Below are 22,549 nucleotides of genomic sequence, written 5' to 3'. Positions count from 1 at the left end.
CAAAGATTGCATGAAATATTAATTTAAAGAAAATAAGATCATTTGAAATATAAATCACGGATCATAAACCCTTCATGTTGTCAAAATCTGGAACATTTTCAATAAGGTACCACATCTCAGACACCACATACAATCAGCCAATTTTTTTGGATATTACAACTTTAATACAGAACACCACAAAATGCTTCCCTAGCACCCTGAGCCAGTCCCATTCCTGAAATAAAACCCAGAAAATCAGTAATGATGCCTGGGAAAGTAATATTTGAAAACCCCATTTCCAAGATGAAGAATCTCATAAAAAGAAATTAAATAAACTTCACCAGAGCCAGCAATGCCCCAGTTGCTTCAAGCTCCCCAAACAGATTGCTTGACAAAAACCAATACACATCACCAGAATTACTAATTGCAAGCATTTAAGGAATTAACGTCTACATTTAATTAGCAAACTGGAATGCAAAACCCAGTTTCTGGGGCTTTCAATCTCTTCTCCCTAATCAGGAGAACAGTGAGTTCTATGGTCTTATCTTCAACCACAGGTAGAGTGTTTGCTGACAGTGCAAGGGCTAACCTCTTGAGGAATTCCACCTGGTAACTCGAGTCCTTCTATGGCAAGCTGAGGTTTGACATGCTCCCCTCTCAATGCCTAATAGCCACCCCGTGAAGAAATCCTGTGCATCACAAAGAAGAATGCCTATTCTAAAAAGTAACAGGTGTTTAGACCACAGTCTGTATAGGAAGTGTGGCTATACCTCAACTCCTGGACACATATTGTTTGGAGCTTATTTGAAATCCTATAACATCCTGGTAAGTACAACAGAAAATTGACACCCTCCCAGGACTTGACTGAAAACCTATACTACTCAACTACAAAGAGGTGGTTAAAACAAAAGGATTTTCCCTCCAGGAGACTTAGCCAGACCTGTCATGGTTGAAACCAGAGGAATCCCATCTAGCTTTCAGGCTAGGGGGAACCTTAGTTTTTGAGTTCAGTTTATTTTTATCCATTACACATCAATCGAACACGTCATTGGTGCAAGCCTCTGTTCTGGGCACTAGAAATACAAGTAGAAGACCCACACTTACTGTGATGATCATTTTGCAATATAGACAAATATTATATCATTATACTTATACTTTAAAGTAATAAATGTTAAATATCAATTATATCTCAATTTCAAAACAAAAGATTTAAAGGAAGACTCCCTTTCTGTGCTGTAGCACCACCTCCCTCTACCTCAAAATTAAAATAAAGTCAGTAGAGAAGTTTAGGAGCTTCCCTGGTGGCTCAGTGGATAAAGAATCAGCCTGCAATGCAGGAGACCCGGGTTAGATCCCTGGGTCAGCAAGATCCCCTGGAGAAGGAAATGGCAACCCACTCCAGTATTCTTACCTGGGAAATCCCATGGACAGAGGAGCCTGGTGGGCTACAGTCCATGGGGTCCCAAGAGTCAGACATGACTTAGCGACTAAACCACCAAAGAAGCTTAGAAGAATCTCATCTGTGAAGATGTGTTGCAATTAGTTAGGGTTTATTTCACCAACTTTTTGAGTGCTTAACCCATAATGAGGGGGCAACTAAAAGCAGGGAGAAACTTCTATACTGAGTCAAAAAGGAAGGGCATGAAGACCCCCAAGTCTTGAGGGCACCAAAAGCAGATTCAGGAGGGGAGAACAGAAGATACGGATATGGTCAGAAATGAATGTGTCAAAGATTGACGTCTTCTGAGTGGAGACACACACAAGAAGTACATGATCAAAGGTGTGTACAGCACGGTGACTATAGTTAACAACACTGTATTGTATACAGTTGACCCTTGAACAACTCGATCCCTGACCTTCCATGAAGTTGAAAATCCACACATAACTTTATAGTCAGCCCTGTGTATCCATGGTTCCTCAATATGCACGCTCTGAATCCACGGATTCAACCAATCACAGTTTGTGTACAATTTAGTGAAAATACTCTAATAATATTTAACGAAAAATAATTCCTATAAGTGGACCCTTGCAGTTCAAACCCGTGTTGTTCAAGGGTCAACTGTCTTTGAAAGTTGCTTAGAGAGGAGATCTTAAATGTTCTCACCACACACAAAAAAGAAAACCCTATGAGGTGACGGATGTGTCAACAAACCTTATTATGATCATCACTGCACAATATATATGAATATAAAAGTATCACATTGTATACCTTAACCTTACACAGTATCAATTATGCCAATTATATCTCAGTACAGCTGGAAAAATAAAAATCAAAAGATCAAATGTGTGACTGTGCTACATGAGTGGAGGAAAATGAAGCAGAAACATGTATCATGAAAGCTAGAAGAGTGGAGAAACAGTGATGCATTAGAACAGCCATAGTGAAGAAGTAAGTAGGTGATGGGTGGAAAGAAAGACTACAATAGGTAGCACAAAGATTTCTTTTTTTAATGGTTAGATTTTATTTCTTCATTTCTTTCATTGTGTGTTTCTTTATTTGGCTGCACTGCTGCAGTATGTGGGATCTTAGTACCTTGACCAGGGATCTAACTCGAGCCGCCTGCATTGGAAGTCGAGTCTTAACTGCTGGGCCACCAGAGGAGTCCCAACACAAAGATTTCTAATTTCTTCCCTGCTAACTTCAAGAGTTCAGATTTTATAAGCAACACTAACTCCTCATACCCAATGCTCTCGCGAAAAAGGATCCATGAGTTTTGGCTTATAATAATTTACTGTGTGTCAGGCACTGGGCTGTGTGCTTTATAAAAATTATTTCATTTAATCTTCAAAACAGGGACTCCCTGGTAGTCCAGTGGTTAAGAATCTGGCTACCAATGCAGGGGACACGGGTTCAATTCCTGGTCCTGGAAGATTCCACATACTGCTGGGCAACTAAAGCCCATGTGCCACAACTACTGAGCTCATGCTCTAGAGCCCACGAGCCATAACAAGAGAAGCCACTGCAATGAGGGAATAGCCCCAGTTCACCTAGAGAAAGCCCAGGTGCAGCAACAAACACCCAGTGTAGCCAAACATAAGGAGAGCTTTTTAAAAGAGCACATTCTTAAAAAAAAAAAAAAAAAAGCTATCATCAAAACAACCCTATGAGGTCAGTATATTATTATTACTGCCATTATGCTCATGATGCAAGAAGAAGAAACAGACTTAGAGGGGGCAAGTACCATTCCCAAGGTCACACAGTTATTAAGTGAAAGATTTCAGACCTGAATCCATGCAGTCTGACTCCAGGGCCATAGCGCCCAAGCACTCAACCTCTATGAAAATTATGGAAATGTATACATGACTAGTGGCTTCCCTGATGGCTCAGTGGTAAAGAACCTGCCTGCCAATGCAGGAGACACAAGAGACGCGGGTTTGATCCCTGGGTAGGGAAGATCCCCTGGAGGAGGAAGTGGCAACCCACTGCAGTATTCTTGCCTGGAGAATCCCCACGGACAGAGGAACCTGGCGGGCTACAGTCCATGGGGTCGCAGAGTCAGACACAACTGATGTCACTGAGCATGCATGCACGCATACATGACTGGTTTAAAGAGTAGGCTTTGATGGCCATTATCAGGATCAGACCTGTTTCCAGCTTGAACTATCAGAATGGCTTGGTGCACTTAGAGTGCCACAAGCCCATGTGCATATATTGTTTTTTATTTTTAACCCTCTACATCTTGGTGACTAACAATCCAATATTGATCACGCTCATTTTGTAGTTACAGGTGTGGAAAGTGCAGAAAGCTGGATAAGTACAGACCGACCTCAGTCCTACCACGCTGCTGGTTGAGGCTGTCACATGTCCAGCTCTAATGACAATCACAAAGGCGGTGGATGCTAAAGGTCACTGGCTTTCAACTCCAGGGAACTCGGGGAGTGCTTCTGCCTGGGCTTTGGCCGACAGTCATTAGGAAAGTTATCTAAAGGGTCTAGTGCCTTTATTTTTACCTAATTATAGCTATCAACTGGCATTTTCAAAGGGCTTCAATTATGTAGCCAGCAGCCTCACGGCATCCGATACAAATAAATTGCACATATTACTAATGTACCCTTCTTGGTCAAGGCTTTGGTAACAGGGAAATTCCAGAACCGTTTAAAGGAGTGCACATTTCTGCTGGAGTAGGGGTTCTTCACTTACTTTGACTTCACAGGTCTAAGGAGAGTGTGGTGAGGAGTTTCAGAGTCTTTGTCAGAAGATGCACATATACACATACATGGATGATTTTGTATATAATCTTAGGCAGAGAAAGTATAGAAACTTCCTGAAGCATAGTCAAAGACCCCTGAATGTCACCATGTCCTGCTGAAGTCATAAGTACAGAGAAAGCATTATAACATGGGACATTCCCTCACTGAAATTTGTTGCAAAGATTTTGTTAATTGAAGGAACAAAATATCTGTTAACTGAAGGAACAGAACTCTTGTCAATAGAACTGAACATCACATTCGATACAATCTTTAGAAGCAAAAAGCACATTTTATCCTGTAATATCATTTTAACAATACTTTTGTTTAAAATGCCCAATCATGTTATAATATTCTGGAATCCTCTTAGATTTCTGATAGTGGCCACTTGCTAATCAAAATGTGGTCCCTGAATCAGCAGCATTGGCATCACCTGGAAACTTGGTAGAAACACAGAACCCCAGGTCTCATCCCAGAGATATGGATCAGGATCTGCATCTTACAAGATTCCCAGATGAGGGACTTCCCTGGTGGTCCAGTGGTGAGGACTCCCTGCTCCCAGTGCAGGGGGCCCGGGTTCAATCCCTAGCCAGGGTACTAGATCCCACACACTACAACTAAATATCCTGCACGCCACAATGAAGATCAAAGATCCCATGTGCCGCAATCAAGACCTGGTGCAGCCAAATACATAAATATTAAAGATTCTCAGGTGATGCATATACACATGCCATTGGAGAAGCATTGATGGGCACAGTTAGAGACATCAGCACCTGAAGAAGCAGTGAGATGTGGTACAATGAGGACCGAGGCTCTGAAACCAAGCACTGCTGTTTGTTAGCCTGTGACCGTGGGCAAACTTCTCAACTTCTCTGAGGATGCTTCCTCAAGTCTATCTATATGTCAAAGGGTTTTGTGCCTGACTCATAGTAATCACTTGACAAATGGTACTTAATTTTCTTACTCTCAAGATTTTTATAACATTGTAACAACTGTCATACATCATCAGTGCTTAGTAAACTAAAAAACCACTGTGTAGACATAAATGAAAGGAAATGCAAGGGAGCATTGTGCAATTGCTCTAAGTGGGATAAGAAGACCAGATGGCTCCTGGGGCTTACGCATGCAAAATTAGGGGTCTGAGGCGCTACTGACCATTTCTCAGATGAGAGACTCCCAGGAAGTCACAATAATAGGGAGGACTGAAGCAAAAGCTCAGTATAAGTTCCAATGCCAGACAGATAGCATTGTCCATGAAATCCAACCGAGTTCTTCCCAGCCATGAGCGGCAGTGGGGAAGGTGGAGGCGGCACTGCCCCAAGAGGGTCTGACTGAAGTCGAGAAGGACAGAGTGGACAAGAATGAAGATGGTGTTGGGGTCTAACAGATGCCACCAAAGAGGATGTCCATTTACTAGAGGTATATGGGTTGCTGTGTTTCCTAAACACACACCTTGAGACTAATTCCCAATGGTCAGAGACAGAGCTAGGTCCAGAAACTAAGCCTTTAGACTGCAAATCCAGTCCTCCTTCCACCTCGCTGCAGGAGCTTCATCCACAACTCACCAGGGACCTAGCTCCTCTCGCTGATGTGTTTGGGGCTTTGCCTAATGTGGGGATGTTCCAAGTCACTTTAGCACCCAGCAGGTCAATGCTGGGGTGCTTCCGAGGGAACGACAGGTGACACTTGTGAAATCCATCACAACACTGTCACAGCAGCTTTCAAATTACCGAGAAAAAATAGACCTATTTTTGTAATGAAAAAGATGATTAGGAAAGTCACATACTACATTTTAAAAGATGATACAGTTTTCAAAGGGATAACATGGGCCGAAGAGCTGGAAGTCCAATTCAATGTGAGAAGCAGAATATTGCCAAGAAAACTAAGTGAAAATATCTTCTCAAATTTCACTTCAAGTGCAGCCAACTATATTTTACCTATAAAACCAAAACCTCTTCCTTCTTGTCACTCAGTTAAAATTCCAACCATGATCCTTTGAGTTTCACCACTCCAATAAACGAAGAAACTAAAAATTTCCTCCTTAACCCATTACCTTTTACTGTCACTTAAATTTAGTACAGAGAGCATGCCATCAAGAAGAAGGTAGCAATTGCATTATTTTATTTTAAGTGTCTTCATTAATCTGACTGTGCAGAGAGAAGAAATTCTTATTTTGTTAAATACAATGGCTCCTAATTTTTCTAACCTCACTGGAGAAAGTAGTATTCATTGTAATAACTGAAGGTGTCAGGATACATTTAACAGGAGGCTTCCTGTGTGCTGTTTTCAGTCTTGCATGAATTGTAGGTTCCTTAATAGCACCTGAATACAGGTGCCAGAGAGCTGGCAAGCCGGCTTTCGGGGATAATAGAAATTCCTGTAGCTCATTCATATGGAAATCCCATATGGTGAACAGCAGCCATTTACACGTCTCCTCCTTTCTGATATGTAAAGTTACTCTTACAACCCCCTGTCTAGAGAATAATTCTAGCCTCGGCTTTCTAGATGACTTGTTAAGATTTTTGATCCCTATCTCTGCTAAAAAGGGCTATCTTGTAAGAGTATATATATGCCCACAATATGTTGAATAAACACCTTTGTTTCATCAGATCACTGGGGGTCGACTCTGTACCCCCAAGTTCCGGTCCATTAAAGGACCACAACAGAAGGTATTTCTCAATGAACTAAAATAATTTTTAATAAAATGTCTTTTATACTTCTGACTAATTTAAAGTATGATGTATGTGATTATATATATATGTATAATATAATTATTATAATAGTTTTTTTCATTCAAATATGTGTGTGTACACTTTATTCAGTGTTTTATAAGTGTCAGGCATTTGATGAAGACTTTATATACATCTGTCTTGGGGACCTTGTGCTTAGTCGCTCAGTCATGTCCGACTCTTTGCGACCCCATGGACTGTAGCCTGCCAGGCTCCTCTGTCTGTGGGGATTCTCCACGCGAGAATACTGAGATGCATTGCCATGCCCTCCTCCAGGAGATCTTCCCAATCTAGGGATCAAACCAAGGTCTCCTTCATTGCAGGCAGATTTTTTACGGTCTGAGCCACCAGGGAAGCCGTTGGGGACTTTAGGAATATCTATTACCACACCAAGTTGTAACATGATTCTCAAGGATGATATTGACTTGGAAACAACTATCTAGCAGCTAGTTGTACTTGTTAGATTGACCTGTTTCCTCTTGCTGCTATCAACTGTGCTTTCTGCCTAGGGACATAGGCCTGTGGTTGCCTTAGGGCTTAGCAATGGACTGAGTGATTCTGCATGCCTACAATGTGCAGTGCATGAGTTTGACAAAAACTATTTACCCAACTCAGGTGCCTCTTTTGCTTCTCTAGGAGCATCATTCTTATTTTGTCACCTGGCAGATCCTCATACTAAGTAATTGGAGGAATAACAAACATTAAGAGTGGAAAGAATGCCTATCTTATTAAGGGTAATGTTAAATTCATTGTTTGCTCATATTAAGAATTCAATGGGTATGACTGGGAATTTGGAGCAGGTTTAATATAAACATAGAGGTAACATGTCATAAACAGCCAAGTCAGTATACCACATGAGAAAGTCAGAGAGACCAATGTAACCAAATCCAAAGCAAGTGCTGCTAACTGTAGCATATCCATCAAGAAAGATGACATGAAAAAGCCGAGTCTTGAGTTTTGAAAGAACATGAGATTTATAAGCAGAAATGAGCAGGATCTGAGCAGAAGACAATAAGGAAGTCTATCACCTCGAACTGCAAGATGGAACTCAATCAAAATGTGGAATGTTTTAGAGATTGAGCGATACCTGTTATTGAGTAATATCCTTGCTCTTCCTGGGCCAGGCGTAGGCTAAAAGACACCTGGGGGAGGGGTGCTGGTAGAAAGAGTGCCAGATGATGCAGAAATTAATATGGAAAAGCAGCTTTCTTAACAATTCAGTTAGAGACATGAAGGCAAAAGTACAGATTACAGCATCCAAAAGGTGTGGGTTCTAGTCCTATTCAGCCAACTACTAGCTCTATGGTCTTTAAGTACATAATTAAACCTCTCTGTATCTGAGTTGCTTCATCTCTAAAATGGTAATAGCGATAGCATAATGTGAAGATTCAGTGAAAAAGAATATATAAAGTACCTATTACAATGCAAAGTGCATAATAAGTACTGGATAAATGGCAGCTCTTATTATCCAGAGATCATTGAGACCATCTGGGTCTCTAAACATGCAGAAAGAGAAAGGAAGATAAGTCCAGGAATGGGGGACATACAAGAAAACAGGGTTGTGAGGACCCTCAACCTACACTCTACCTCTTCCATTTACAACGCTAGTGACAGATGCATTTCAATTCTTACCATTTGGGACCGGGAGTAATTGGATGCCTTGCATCGTCTCCGATGAGTCACTTCTGCTGCTAAATATCACCTTAAAGAGGATGTTCTTTGTTTGAGTGAGTCAGTGCTCTCTCTAAATGGCTTTACATCTTCCAGTAGTTTAGAAAACAAAATGTTTTATCTTCTAGATACTTCTACTACTAGGTTCAAAAAGGTCTCCTTTTATACACACCTCTCTTTACTAACTTCAGGAAAATATATATAAGCTACTCTGTATTTTAATTAGTTGAAACATCAACACTTGAGGGGCCACTGTAAATGCAATCTGACAACTCAACTATGTATTAACAACTTCTGCTTCCAACTGTGATGGAGTAAAAGGAATCAAAATTAAACCACTAGAAAACTGGAGAAAATATATATAAAAAAAAATAGTTTGCAGACACTGGACAGTAGGCAGTGCAGGACTGTGATCCCTGAGAGAAGCGGAACAAATAAGGCAAACATGACAACAACCTGAGCTTGCTGCCTGGAGAGGATTCCTATGCTGCAGTGCGAGGAAGGAGAACATAGAGCCCAGTAATCTCTGTGTATTGAAGAACCAGAGATCATAGTGTAGGGAGATCGAAGTAGTTAAAACTTATTGAGAAAAAAATACCACTACCACTGCACAGGAGACAGGTCCAGAAGTCTTCAGAAGTGTCCCACCATGTCCTCATCTGGGTATTGATCTGCTCATATATGGGGAAGAAACTACCCAAGACCAAGGAAAGAATCACTGAAAAATAAAGTAGGAATAACTATCGCCAGAAGCACACAAATGGACAGCAGCAGAGAGGAAAGATCTTGTAATACATGGGGCATTAATTAGTGCCCTCATTAGTGTATTGCCTCAGTAACAGGATAAAAGTCGCCCTAGGCTAAAAGCTGCACTGATACTCTCCTAATAAAGCATAAAGCAGGCTTCAAAAGGATCAAACTGATTCCAAGTGACTGACTGCATCCCAGTTCAAAGTTCAATAATATTTAAAGGAATACAATGAAATCCAGCACCCAGCAATCTAAAATGGGTAATATGCAACATCCAATAAAAGTGATCAGACATGCAAAGAAGCAGTAAGAAAGAACTCAAGAAAGGAGGAAAAAACAACAGAAAGAGACTCAGACATGACAGAAATCATACAATTAGCATAAATGTTAGTCACTCAGTCGTGTCCGACTCTCTGCCATCCCATGGACAGTAGCCCATCAGGGTCCTCTGTCCATGGGATTCTCCAGGCAACATTACTGGAGTGGGTTGCCATTCCCTTCTCCAAGAGATCTTCTTCACCCAGGGATAGAACCCGGGTCTCCCCCATTGCAGGCAGATTCTTTACAAACTGAGCCACCAGGGGAGCCCAAAATTAGCATTAAAGAACATTAAAATAGCCATTACAAACATACTCCATTTGATAAGAAAACTAGAGGAAAGATGGGACATGCTAAGTATAAACATGGAAGCTACAGAAAAGGAACCAAGGCTCAATTTAGAAAGCTAGAGGGATATGTCGAGAGAAGAGTCAGAGGAGGGAAGGGCAGAGAGTTTATAGGAGACCTGGAATACTGCTGTGTAACAGAGAACCAAGCAAGAGAAGGCTGCATAAAGGAGCATGGGGCTACAAGATCAAATTATGAAGAAGGAGCAAGGAGGACAAAGATTGAAAAAGAGATACTGGAACGGACTGAGGCACTGGCAGAGCCTACCCCAGGGACTGTATCTATCGGCACACTTCCGCTCCACGAGACATCACTAATGAATGACAGCACTGAGACTATACACAGCCCCAGATCCCTTTGCTTCAGGAAGCTACTACCAAAACATCAGAATGATCCAGGAAATGGAATGTGCTTGTCACCTGTAGTGTAATAATTTAAGCAGTCTGGTCTGCAGAGAATGAAGGATCCAAGGAGCTTATTTTGCCATCCAACCTGGAGGCAAATTATATGTAGAGGGAAGAGCAAAGAGGATCCTCTTTGAACTAGGAAGTCTGTGGTCTTTTCAAAATCATGCATCCCTTAGAGGGATAGAATGGAGCAAGCTTTAAGAAAAAGGCTGCAATTTCTCAAGTACCAGGACCTCCTAAATCCACCCTGGTGGTAATCCATGGGTTAAAAGGGCACGGTGGGAAAATTAATTTCCTCCACCTAACAAAGAGCACCCAGGAAAAATGCACAAAGTCATACTAAATGATGAAAGATTGAATCCTTTCTCCCTGAGATCAGAAACAAGGCAAGGATGTCTGTTTTAGCCACATTTTTCCAACACTGTACTGGAATTTTCAGGCAGGGCAATTAAGCAAGACAACGAAATAAAAAGCACCCTGACTGGAAAGGAAGAAGTAAAACTATCTCTATTTGCAGATATCATGATCTCATATATAGAAAATTCTATGGAATTCAATAAAAATCTAGTAAAACTAACAAGTTCAGGAAGATTGCAGGATACACAATCAACACTTAAAAATCAATTACATTTCTATATAGTAGCAACGAGGGTTTCCCTCATAGCTCAGTCGATAAAGAATCTGCCTGCAATGCAGGCGACCTAGGTTCAGTAATTGGATCGGAAAGATCCCCTGGAGAAGGAAATGGCAACCCACTCCAGTACTCTTGCCTAGAGTGTCCCATGGACAGAGGAGCCTGGCAGGCTACAGTCATTGGTTCGCAAGAGTTGGACACAATTTAGCGACTAAACCACCACCACCACACTAGCAATGAACAAACTGAAAATGAAATTAAGAAAATCATTCCATTTATAATAACATCCTTATAACACAGTACATAGGAATACATTCAAGAAATACAAAATATATACTCTGAAAACTAATATACATTGTAGAAAGAAATTAAAAGGATCAAAATAAATCAGAAGACAGCCCATATTCATGAATCAGAAGACTTGATACAGTTAGGATAACAATACTCTCCAAACTAACCTACAGATTCGATGCAATATCTATTAAAATCCTAGCTTTCCCTGCATAAATAGACAAGCTGATCCTAAAATTCACATGTAAGTAGAAGAGAACCAGAATTGCCAAAACAATCATGAAAAAGAACAAAGTTGAAGGACTTCTATTTCCCTGTTTCAGAACATTAAACAAGACAGTGTGAAACTGGCATAAGAATAGACCTATAGATCAATGGAACAGAATTGAGAAGCCAGAAATAAACTCTCACTTTTATGGTCAATTGATTTTCAACAAGGGTGCTAAGACAGCAGGGAAACAATTCAGTGGGAAAACAACTGCTTTTCTTACACCATAATATCAATTTTTATTACATAGGATTTATGACAATTATTTTGCAGTACAAAAAGATGAAACTGTTTACATGTTAATATTTCAAAATCTATATGTTTTCTTAAGAGTAAACATAAAAAGCATTTTTACCACCATTCTCTTCTTGGCTTAAAAACATTACTGTGTATTAATATTTTATGTCATAGTAATTGATATGTCCATTTTACAAATTAATCACAGCATACAATGTTTTAAACCATAGTAAAAATTAAAGATGATGAAGGAAAGGCTTCATGTGGTCATGAAGTTTAGCTACAGGACACTGATCACAGCCCAGAAGTCCTGGGATCTTTCCAGCAAGTAACATCCCTTGCATACCCAGAGGTCTCCACATCCTGACCCTCATGGTCATTATCTCTTTACTTCTTGCTACAGATTTATCATCTATTCTCCTTTGATTTCTCCTGTTTATGAACTATGTATAAATGGAATCACACTTCACATGGTCTCTTGTCATTTGCCTTTCAGTGGTGTGTGGGTCAGCCTCGTGTGTAGCTGAGCTTATTTGTTGTCACTGTTGTTGCCTATTCCATTGTATGAATATACCACTAGTTGTCCACGGTACGACTGATAAACATTTCTGACCCTATTGATAAACATTTACAAACTATACTGATATGAATATTTTTGTTATGTGTCTTATGATGCAATATCTAAGGTCTATAGTTAGGAGTGTCATTGCTGAGTCACAGGGGCATGCATACAGTATTTTGAATTTTAGTAGCTGCTGTCAAATCTACTTATGTGACCTTACACCCCACAGAAGTGGGTTGGACTCCGTTGCTGTAGTACCAAGTATATTGGAGTAAATATAAGTATATATCAAGTATATACATAGTACCATAGTATATCAGACACTTTAATTTTTGCTAATTTTATGGTGTAATGATGTCTTAACATGATTTTAATCTGTATTTCTGATCACTAACGAAGCTGAATAAATATTTATTGGCCATTTAGTTTCTCCTTTTGTACAGTACTTATGGGTCTTTCACTTATTTTTTTAGTTTTTTTTCCAGCTGTAGTTCTTTGTGTATTCCAGATAGTCAACCATGTGTAATGTTTTTTGCAAATATCTTTTTCCAATTTGTGACTTGTCTTATTATTATCTCTATGGTATCTTTTGATGAAGAAAGTTACTTCAGTGAAGCTGAATATAAAACCTTTCCTTTACAGTTATCACTTTTTAATGACTTGTTTAATAAGTTCTTTTCTACCCTGAGGTCACAGAGACACTCTCTTATATTATCTTCAAAGGGTTTTTTTTTTTTAACTTTGCTTTTCATATCTAAGATTTTAATAAATCTAGAATTGATTTTTTTTTGTTTATATGATTAGATAGTAATCTGGGAAACATTTTTCCTATGGACATCCAACTGTCCCACTCATTTTGTGAAAAGTCTATCCATTTACCACTGATCAGCCATGCCTCCTCTAAACCATGTCAAAGTCCATGCATTTCTGGATCTGTTTCTCAAATTCTGTTCCACTGGTGTACACAACTACTCCAATATTAATACACAGTCTGATTTATTAGAGCTTGACATCTGGAGGGGCAAGTTAGGCCATTTTGTGGTTGTTCAATGTCTTGTCTCTTTTTGGCTCTTTACATTTCCTTGTGTTTAAAAATCAACTTAAGTACCACAAAAATAATTGAGATTTTGATTGCAATTACATTGGATTTATGGATCAACTCGGGGAGAATTAAGTTTTATAATATCTAGTTCTCTAATCCACATATGCAGTTTATTGCTCCACTTGAACAGGTCATCTTTAATATTTCTCAATCGTGTGTGTACTCAGTTGCGTCCAACTCTTTGTGACCTTATGGCCTGTAGCCTGCCAGGCTCCTCTGTCCATGGGATTCTCTAGGCAAGAATACTGGAACAGGTCACCAAGCCCTCCTCCAAGGGATCTTCCTGATCCAAAGATCGAACCTGAGTCTCTGGTGTCTCCTGCATTGCAGGCGGATTCTTTACCCATTGAGCCACCAATATTTGTCAATAAATTTCTATAAGCTTCAGAGAAGTCTTGCACAGCTTTTGTTACTAAGCATTTAGTGTTTTTGATACCATGCCAAATGGCATATTTTTCTAAATTGTATTGCTTATATGTAGAAATGCAACTGATTTTTACACTAACTTTATATTCAGCAACTTTGCTTAACTTTTATTAATTCTTAGCATTCAGCTGAAGATTCTTGTGGATTTCCTATTTGTACAATCACATCTGTGCAAAATAGCAATTTTGTTTCTCCTCGATTCTCATATCTTTTTATTTTTCTTGCTTTACTGTGCTGTCTAGGATTTCCAGTGAAATACTGAAAAAGAATGTAGACATTCTTGTCTTGTCCCTTTCTGATATCTACTGTGATAACCCCGTAAGTTTAGCAACCAAAACAAGGGATCACAATTCGGGGGCTATAGGCAGAGCTGTGACATATCCATAGCATTTTTCACTAGATAAAGAGTCTTCTGCTTTACCCATAAAGTGACCCGTTAACGCTCTACCACCTATCCCTGCAACAATCAAGCGCTACTCTGGCTAAGGAATCCTATAAGTTTCTATAAGTGGATCCAAGTTAATGTCATTGAAACTCAATAGGTCATCACAGGTAAAAACTTGGAGAGTGGTTATGGTGCTGATGCCACCAAAGATAGCTCACCTCATGCCTGTTCTGCTAGAAGTCACCAGACTGAGGCCACTGTGGGATGGGGTAAGGAACTGCCAACAGCCTTTTCAGCAAATGGTTTTGGGTCAAGTTAATATCCACACGTGAAAGAATGAACCTGGGTTCCTACCTCACATCATACACAAAAATTAACTCAAAATGGATCAAAGTCAGAAATGTAAGTGCTAAAACTATAAAACTCAGAAGACAATGTAGCTGTAAATTTTTGGACCTTGGATAGGCAATGAATTCTTAGATATGACACCAAACACACAAACAACAAAAGAAAAAAACAAACTGAACATCATCAAAGTTAAAAACTTTTGTGCTGCCATGAATACCATAAAGAAAGTGAAAAGACAACTAATAGAATGGGAGAAAAGTTCTGTAAATCCCATTACTGAGAAGAGATGTATATCTAGAATATAGAAAAAAGTTTTACAATTCATTACTAAAAAGTTGTATAATCCAAGTTTTAAATGAGCAAAGATTCTGAATAGACTATCTGAGGAAAATATACAAATGGCCAATAAGCAGAAGAAAAGATGATCAACAGAATTAGTCACTAGGAAATGCAAGTCAAAATTACTATGAAGTACTATCTCACATCCACTAGAATGGTTATGAAAAAGATCAGTAATAACAAGTGTTGACAAGGATGTTAAGAAATTGGAGCCCTCATACACTGCTGGTGGGGATACAAAATGGTTCAGCCACTTTGAAAAATGGCCTAGACTTCCCACAAAGGAATAAACACAAAGTTATCATATGACCCATCAAATCCACTCCTAGGTATATATCCAAGAGAAATGAAGGCATAGGCCCACAAAAAATAGTTGCACACAAATGTTCGTGGCAGCGCTATTCACAAAAGTCAAAAAGCAGAAACAATCCAAATGCACGTCAACTGATGAATGGATAAATAATATGTGTACATCCGTAAAATGGAATATTATTCAGCAACAAAATGAAATGAAGTAGTGATTGATGCCACAACATAGATGAACCAAGAAACTAGTCACAAAAACCCCACATATTTTATTATCACATTCATATAAAACCTACAGAGACAGAAAGTAGGTTGATTAGTGGATGTCAGGGCTGTAAGAAAAGGGAAGACTGGGGGTGAAGGCTAAGAAGTATGGGGTTTGTTTGGAGGGTAATAAAAACATTCTAAAATTTACTGTGTTTTTGGATGTACAACTTTGTGAATGCACTTAAAACTATTGCATTGTACCCTTTAAATGGGTGAATTGTATGGTACGTGAATTCCTTTTCATTGCATGTAAGCTCAGTCATGTCTGACTCTTTGCAACCTCGTGGACTGTAGCTCACCGGGCTCCTCTGTTCATGGGATTCTCCAGGCAAGAATACTGGAGTGGGTTGCCATTTCCTTCTCCAGGGGATCTTCCCGACCCAGGGATTGAACCCACCTTTCCTGTGCCTCCTGCACTGGCAGGCGTATTCTTTACCACTGCGTTACCTGGGAAGCCTGGTATGTAAATTACATATCCCAAAAAGTTAAAAAAAAAAAGAAAAAGAAAAACTAGGAGAGGGCTTGCGAGTACCTCTCATCAAAGGAGCTGAGTTGTCCGTGGGTTGTTTGTGCTACTTCTTTCCTAAATTAGACAGAGTGGAAATGTTTCAAAGCCAGACCCACAGAAGAACTCCACTGGAACCCCCGGTTCGGGATTAGGTACTTCCAAAGCCTGCAGTGTGCTGGACCCCAACCAGAATGAAGCCAATCATCAGCCTGTCTTTTCTGATTAGAGACAATGGGTAGCTATGAGGTATTAAAGCCAGGTTAACATATAAATATGATTTTCTGCCTGAGCAAACCTGCTCTAATTAAGTAAAACACTTTTAAATGATTATCAAAACAGGGCTACTACTCTGTGGTCTCAGAATAGGAAAACGCCAGGACTTTGATGCCTGGGGGTTTTCCAAAGTGAGTTGAACAGGCTTTTGTTTCCTGAACCCAGGCAGAGAGGTTTTTCAACTGTCAACTCGGCATTGATTTGATTTCTCTCATGGCCCAGTGGCTACACAGTGGTGTATTTCCCACGGCTAAAGATGGAATTAGCAATGCAAGACCATACAGTAAGGCTAAATGTAAAGGGTAAGTAAACACGGGGTCTTTACTAAAAACTATTGATTTGAACTTTAAAAAAAAAAAAAAAAAAACCTCTGAAGTTAAGGCAAAATTTTCGCTCACATTTATGAAAACAAAACCCCTTTCCTGAGGCTGAAGAAAGGGAAGGGGCACACATTGTGAAGTCATTCCTCAAACCGTAACAAATGGAGAGCTGTGGTTTAATCTGTAACCCAGATGGTCAGTTTTGTCATCATTTTGTGTTTATAGTATCTTCTCTTTTTTTCCCCCTGTGGCATTATATTTCACTTGGCGATAGTTCATATTCTGGTTTCCCTCCAACCACCTTTCAAAGGCAAAAATGGACATGACTTCATTTTGTGGTTTAGTCTTGGTATATGGAGCATGACAGCAGCAGCAATGATTTCTTGTGACCACCTCTGGCCTGTAGTGAGATCCCCTGTGCAGTTGTATTTCACGCAGCATAATTTCACCACCACTTAAATAGCTACAGAGGTGTTAGTAGATGAGGACATGAGAAACACCCACCCATCCCGCCTAAACGCCATTCTTCAGGGGCTAGACGATGATGATCTGAACCGGAGTTCCTAATATATTCACAGTCATCTACTATTTGCCATCCCAAGACCCAGAAAGCCTTCAAGTTTGCACTTAAGCCTTATAATATGATAATTTTATTCTTTTTCCTAACTCTTAGGAAAACTGGTTGCTATGAATCTTGACTGTCACTAACAGTTCTTGGAATTTCAGTTAGGAATAAACAGCAGATCCAAACAAATCTAAGGATCCTATTTTATCTATTTTTTGTTTATTAATTTTTAAGAGCTTTCTGATGTGGGCCATGTTTAAAGTCTTTATTGAATTTGTTACGATATTGCTTCTGTTTTATGTTTTGGTTTTTTTGACCACCTGGTATGTGGGATCATAGCTCCCTGAGCAGGGATCAAACCTGCACCTCCTGCATTGAAAGGGAAGTCTTAACCACAGGACCACCAGGTAAGTCCCTAAGGATCCTATTTTAGTAAAATATTTTCTCTTTTGGAGCTGGGGCAAATAATCTCAGAACTAATTCTCGTTCAGCAGTTGTATGTGGCAGACACTGAATATCAAAGAATGTCACCTTGAAAAGCATTATCACCATGGGAGAAAAAGAAAGGAGGGGGGAATAAGGAGCCAAGATTTGGGCTCCATTATCTTTTATCCCTAGGCAAAGTGCAAGGCAACTTATACACACTCTTTCAAAGAACACACTTTCCCTTAAATCACTACCAAAGAACACTCTGATAATCCACAGTATGGAGAATTTGGATTTTGTTAATACTTTCATGAATCCCATCAATGAAATTACACAACTGTGTTAAAAAAAAGAAAAAGAAAAGAGTGGACACTTTCTGTGTATCACACAGAAAACAGAAAATCAAAACTTGCAAAGTCAAAGGCAAGTCAGTTCCACAACAGGAAGTAACATCCTGGTCTTGTATTGCTTCATTCCATGGCCCAGCCCACACAGGGATGGTTTCATGTTTCTAGCAGCCAGGAATCCCTTGTCTTTGATCCATTTGTCTCTGTAAATATGAGCCTCTGATGAACAGCGGAAAAAATACTTCTAGGAATCCTGCAGCATGACGTATACTGAAAGTCTTAGAGGTGAAACATTTGTCAGTATTTTACCAATAACCTGGTCCTACAGGCATTTAATAAGCCATTCCTAACTAGTTTCATTCCCACTGCTCCCGGCCCCCTATTATACTCCATTGATTCATCCTGCTCTTACCAAAACTCAGTAGATAACAGACAAGTTTTAAAGGACATTTTGTGATATTGAACTTCTGAGGCCAATTCTTGAGTTATATATACCAGCAAAGTAAGACCTGACCAGTGGGTCTCAAAGAATAACCTCCGAAAGGGCTTCAGCCAAGATCTCATTCATGGTTCTTAGAGCAAATCAACCACAGAGTCTTTGCAACTGCCATTCCTTCAGCCTGGACTTCTCCAGCTTTTCCCTGGCTAGTTCCTCCCTATATTCTCTATGCTTTTGGCTCACATGCAACCTCCTCAGAGCAGCCTTTGCTAAGCATCTCTCTGAAGGAGTTCTGACCCCTTCTATTACATGCTCCTGTTGTGATGCCCACAGACTACAATCAGACAGACTCTGGCTTCTGCCAGTCACTACTATCACCATGGGCAAGTCACTTTAATTCTCTGAGTCTCCTGACCCTCATCTGGGTGATCTCCATTGCAAAGTCACGATGAAGTGTAAAGGGGAAACAAGTTCTAGATTGAGAAGTGAGGGCTTCCCTTTTAGTGCTGACTGTGCAACTAACCTGGTAGATGACCTTGGTCAGTCATTTCCCCTTTTGGGGCCTCTGTTTCCTCATCTGTTGCTTGAAGGGATTGGTCCCAATGGGATCTATAGGACCTCCTCACTCTGGCAGTGATTTGTTCTACATCTAGACAGCCTACATGTTCACACACCCATCCCAGATTCCCAGCTGCCCAGATGTTAGGCCCATGTTAGGATTTCTAGAGGCACTTGAGCCATCCCCTCCCTCTCCCAGATGCCATTCAAGTCAACTCAATATAATACATAGCTTAGTCGATGCGGGCCACTGTACTCCACTCTGTATGGGGCTGGAAAGGTGTTTACAACCAACAGAGAAGTCAGGATCATCTGTAGTTTGTGGCTCAGAATTTAACCCTCTAAAACTGCACCATTATTTCTCTTGGAATCTTCTTGTCAAATCCAAATATTCATCTTTGTGCCCTTCCAGTTGGTGAACTTTGTCCCTTCCACTGACCCATTATGGAAACTCTCAACCCATGGCTTCTCCTCTTGCTTCTGTGTCCTGCCCATCTTGGAGAATCACTAGACCCTACCACCCTTAGGTGGAATCCTCCAAAACTCAGTCCTCCACACTTAGTCAATTTATGAGCCCTACCCCAATGCCACGTCCTGTATGAGGATATAGCAATTGAAATAACCGAGCATTCCTTGATTTGGGATTGAGAAAAATATTACCCATAAAAAGTCTGTTCCACCAAGTCAAATATGATTGTATACTGTTGAGAGGGTAACAGGCAGGAAGGCTAGGGGTCCCCAAGCAGAGGAAATAGACTGCAAGTGTCAGATCTTTTTTTTCTCTCTTAAGCGGCAGGAGGAAACAAACTACAAGTGTCAGATGGTTTTATCCCTTCTCTATACAAAATTAAAAGGAGGTTTCTTTTAAAATTCTGTGTTGCCACACCTGGCTCCACCTGAACTTAACTTTTCTCAAGCCATGGGCTAACCAACGCGGTTTTCTTATGTATGGAAATATTTTTCTTAAACTATGTTAATGAACTATGCATTTGCCTTAGAATCTGTCTTTCTTCAAGTAGGTTCGGCCTAAGACTCAGAACCAACAATGGCTCAACAAACCATTATGTTTTACCCATGGAAATGTTTTCTTAAGCTATATTAATGAAACTATGTATTTGCTTGGAAACTTGCCTCTCCTCAAGATTCATGTCAATTGTTTTATGCCCCGGAATGACTCCCCTTGTGCCAATGCTATCTCAAAATGCATGTTGTGGGTGAGGGGCCTAGTGCCACTCTCTGAGTTTTGAGACATTTCTTTTCTCTAATTAGCAGCCTGCTAATAGGTATGTTAAACCTATATTAAAAGGCAGAGATATTACTTTGCCAACAAAGGTTCATCTAGTCAAAGCTATGGTTTTTCTGTACCATATGGATGTAAGAGTTGGAGTATAAAGAAAGCTGAGTGTCGAAGAATTGATGCTTTTGAACTGTGGTGTTGGAGACGACTCTTGAGAGTCCATTGGACATCAAGACGATCAAACCAGTCAATCCTAAAGGAAATCGGTCTTGAGTATTCATTGGAAGTACTGATGCTGAAGCTGAAACTCCAGTACTTTGGCCACCTGATGCAAAGAACTGACTCATTGGGAAAGACCCTGATGCTAGGAAAGATTGAAGGTGGGAGGAGAAGGGGACGACAAAGGATGAGATGGTTGGATGGCATCACCAACTTGATGGACAAGAGTTTGACAAAGCTCTAGGAGTTGGTAATGGACAGGGAGGCCTGGCATGCTGCAGTCCATGAGGTTGCAAAGAGTGGACATGACTGAGCAACTGAACTGAACTGAATAGGTACATAACTTCTTGCTAAAAACTAGCAAGGGGGCACTCTTTCTGTTCCCTTCTGATTTCTATGTCAGAAGCTTTCTCTATCTCTTTTATACTTTAATAAAACTTTATTACAAAAAAGTCTGAGCGATCAAGCCTCATCACTGGCCCCTGATTAAATTCCTCTCCTCTGAAAGCCAAGAATTCCAGGTCATTCACGGCTTCTAGTGGCAACCTTTCACTATCTGCTGCCTCTCCCTCTCTCTCAGGCTTCTTATTGCCTGCTCTGAAATACTGTCCTTTTACCCACCCATGAAGGCTTATTAAGTCATTGTGGGATTATTTCAGTTGAACTAAATAAAACTCATTGACTAAACATCTCACCTTAGAATGTGAACATTTTGCTTCAATAATAAAATCAAAACCAAAAATCAAACTCCATATGACCCGACAATCCCACTATCCCACTCCTTGGCATATACCCTGAGAAAACCATAACTGAAAAAGACACATGTACCCCAGTGTTCACTGCAGCACTATTTACAATAGTCAGGACATGGAAGCAACTTAGATGTCCACTGACAGATGAGTGGATAAAGAAGTTGTGGTGCATATATGACTGGAATATTACCCAGTCATAAAAAGGAATGAATTTGAGTCAGTTGAACTAAGGTGGATGAACCTAGAGCCTATTATACAGAGTGAAGTAGGTCAGAAAGAGAAAGACAAATATCACATATTAAGGCATATATCTGGAATCTAGAAATATGGTACTGATAAGCCTATTTTCAGGGAAGGAATAAAGATACAGATGCAGAGAACAGACTTTTGGACACGGGGGGAAGGAGAGGGTGGGACAAATGGAGAAAGTAGCATCGATATATACACTACCATGTGTAAAATAGATAGCTAGTGGGAAGCTGCTGTGTAGCACTGGGAGCTCAGCTTGGTGCTCTCTGATGACCTAGAGGGGTGGGATGGGGGAGTGGGAGGGAGGCTCTAGAGTTAGGGGACAGATACATAGTTATGGTTGATTTGCGCTTTTGTATGGCAGAAACTAACACAACATTGTAAAGAAATTATATCCCAATTTAAATTTTTTAATTACAAAATTGAAGAAGAATAATAAAAACAGGCTCTTATGTTTACCTTATTCTGCTCTCCCACAGGGAGGAAGCATTATAAGGTGCCATCATGTTGCTAACAATTACATCCCTGCGAGCGTACTTTCTGTGTGATATTGTCAGCTTAACAACCCACACATAGATGCTGAGACTAACCAGGGAGTTGTGGAATCCACTGACGGTTACTACTCTGATCAACCACCCAAGCAAGGTGAATAAGGGCCCTCGTCTGACAAGCACCAAGTCACGTTAACTCATGTCTGGATCTGAAGACTCCATGTTCAAAACTGAGGAAAACCACAGTCTGCAAAATATCAGCCTAACTGCCAAATGTTATTGAGGGTGGTTAATGTTTACTTGCAGGGTGGTTTGCCTATAATTGCCTGTTTGGCTTTTTTTCCACATGAACTACGTGAAATTAACATCATAAAGCTTTGTAGATGGAAACTTTCCATTCATCCACAAAGGGAAACTCAAAGGAATGGCAGGACCATTTTCCAGGCAGCCAACTCACCAACAACACTAGCCCTGACCTGAAGGGCCCACGGTTAATGCCAAGAAGATTCAATTTCTTGGTGTCCCAAATCTTTGTCTTCTGAACCTCAGTGGACACCCAAAAGGCCTGCTGAGTTGAGCTCACACCCCTACACACAGAGTTGGCACGGAC

The 22,549-nt window shown here is 40.2% G+C and overlaps 1 protein-coding gene across 1 annotated transcript in view; it reads right to left on the bottom strand.

Moving 5' to 3' along the window:
* The window catches only part of LOC145535574 (heparan-sulfate 6-O-sulfotransferase 2-like), a 163,849-nt gene that overhangs the window by 93,105 nt on the left and 48,195 nt on the right, over positions 1-22,549 (bottom strand). The gene's annotated exons all lie outside the window — the stretch shown is intronic.

Source organism: Giraffa tippelskirchi, chromosome X (assembly GCF_054371585.1).
Source record: "Giraffa tippelskirchi isolate mGirTip1 chromosome X, T2T-mGirTip1v1.2.pri, whole genome shotgun sequence".
NCBI lineage: Eukaryota > Metazoa > Chordata > Mammalia > Artiodactyla > Giraffidae > Giraffa > Giraffa tippelskirchi.
The sequence above is the reverse complement of the archived record's forward strand: the minus strand, read 5'-3'. Positions and strand labels throughout refer to the sequence as shown.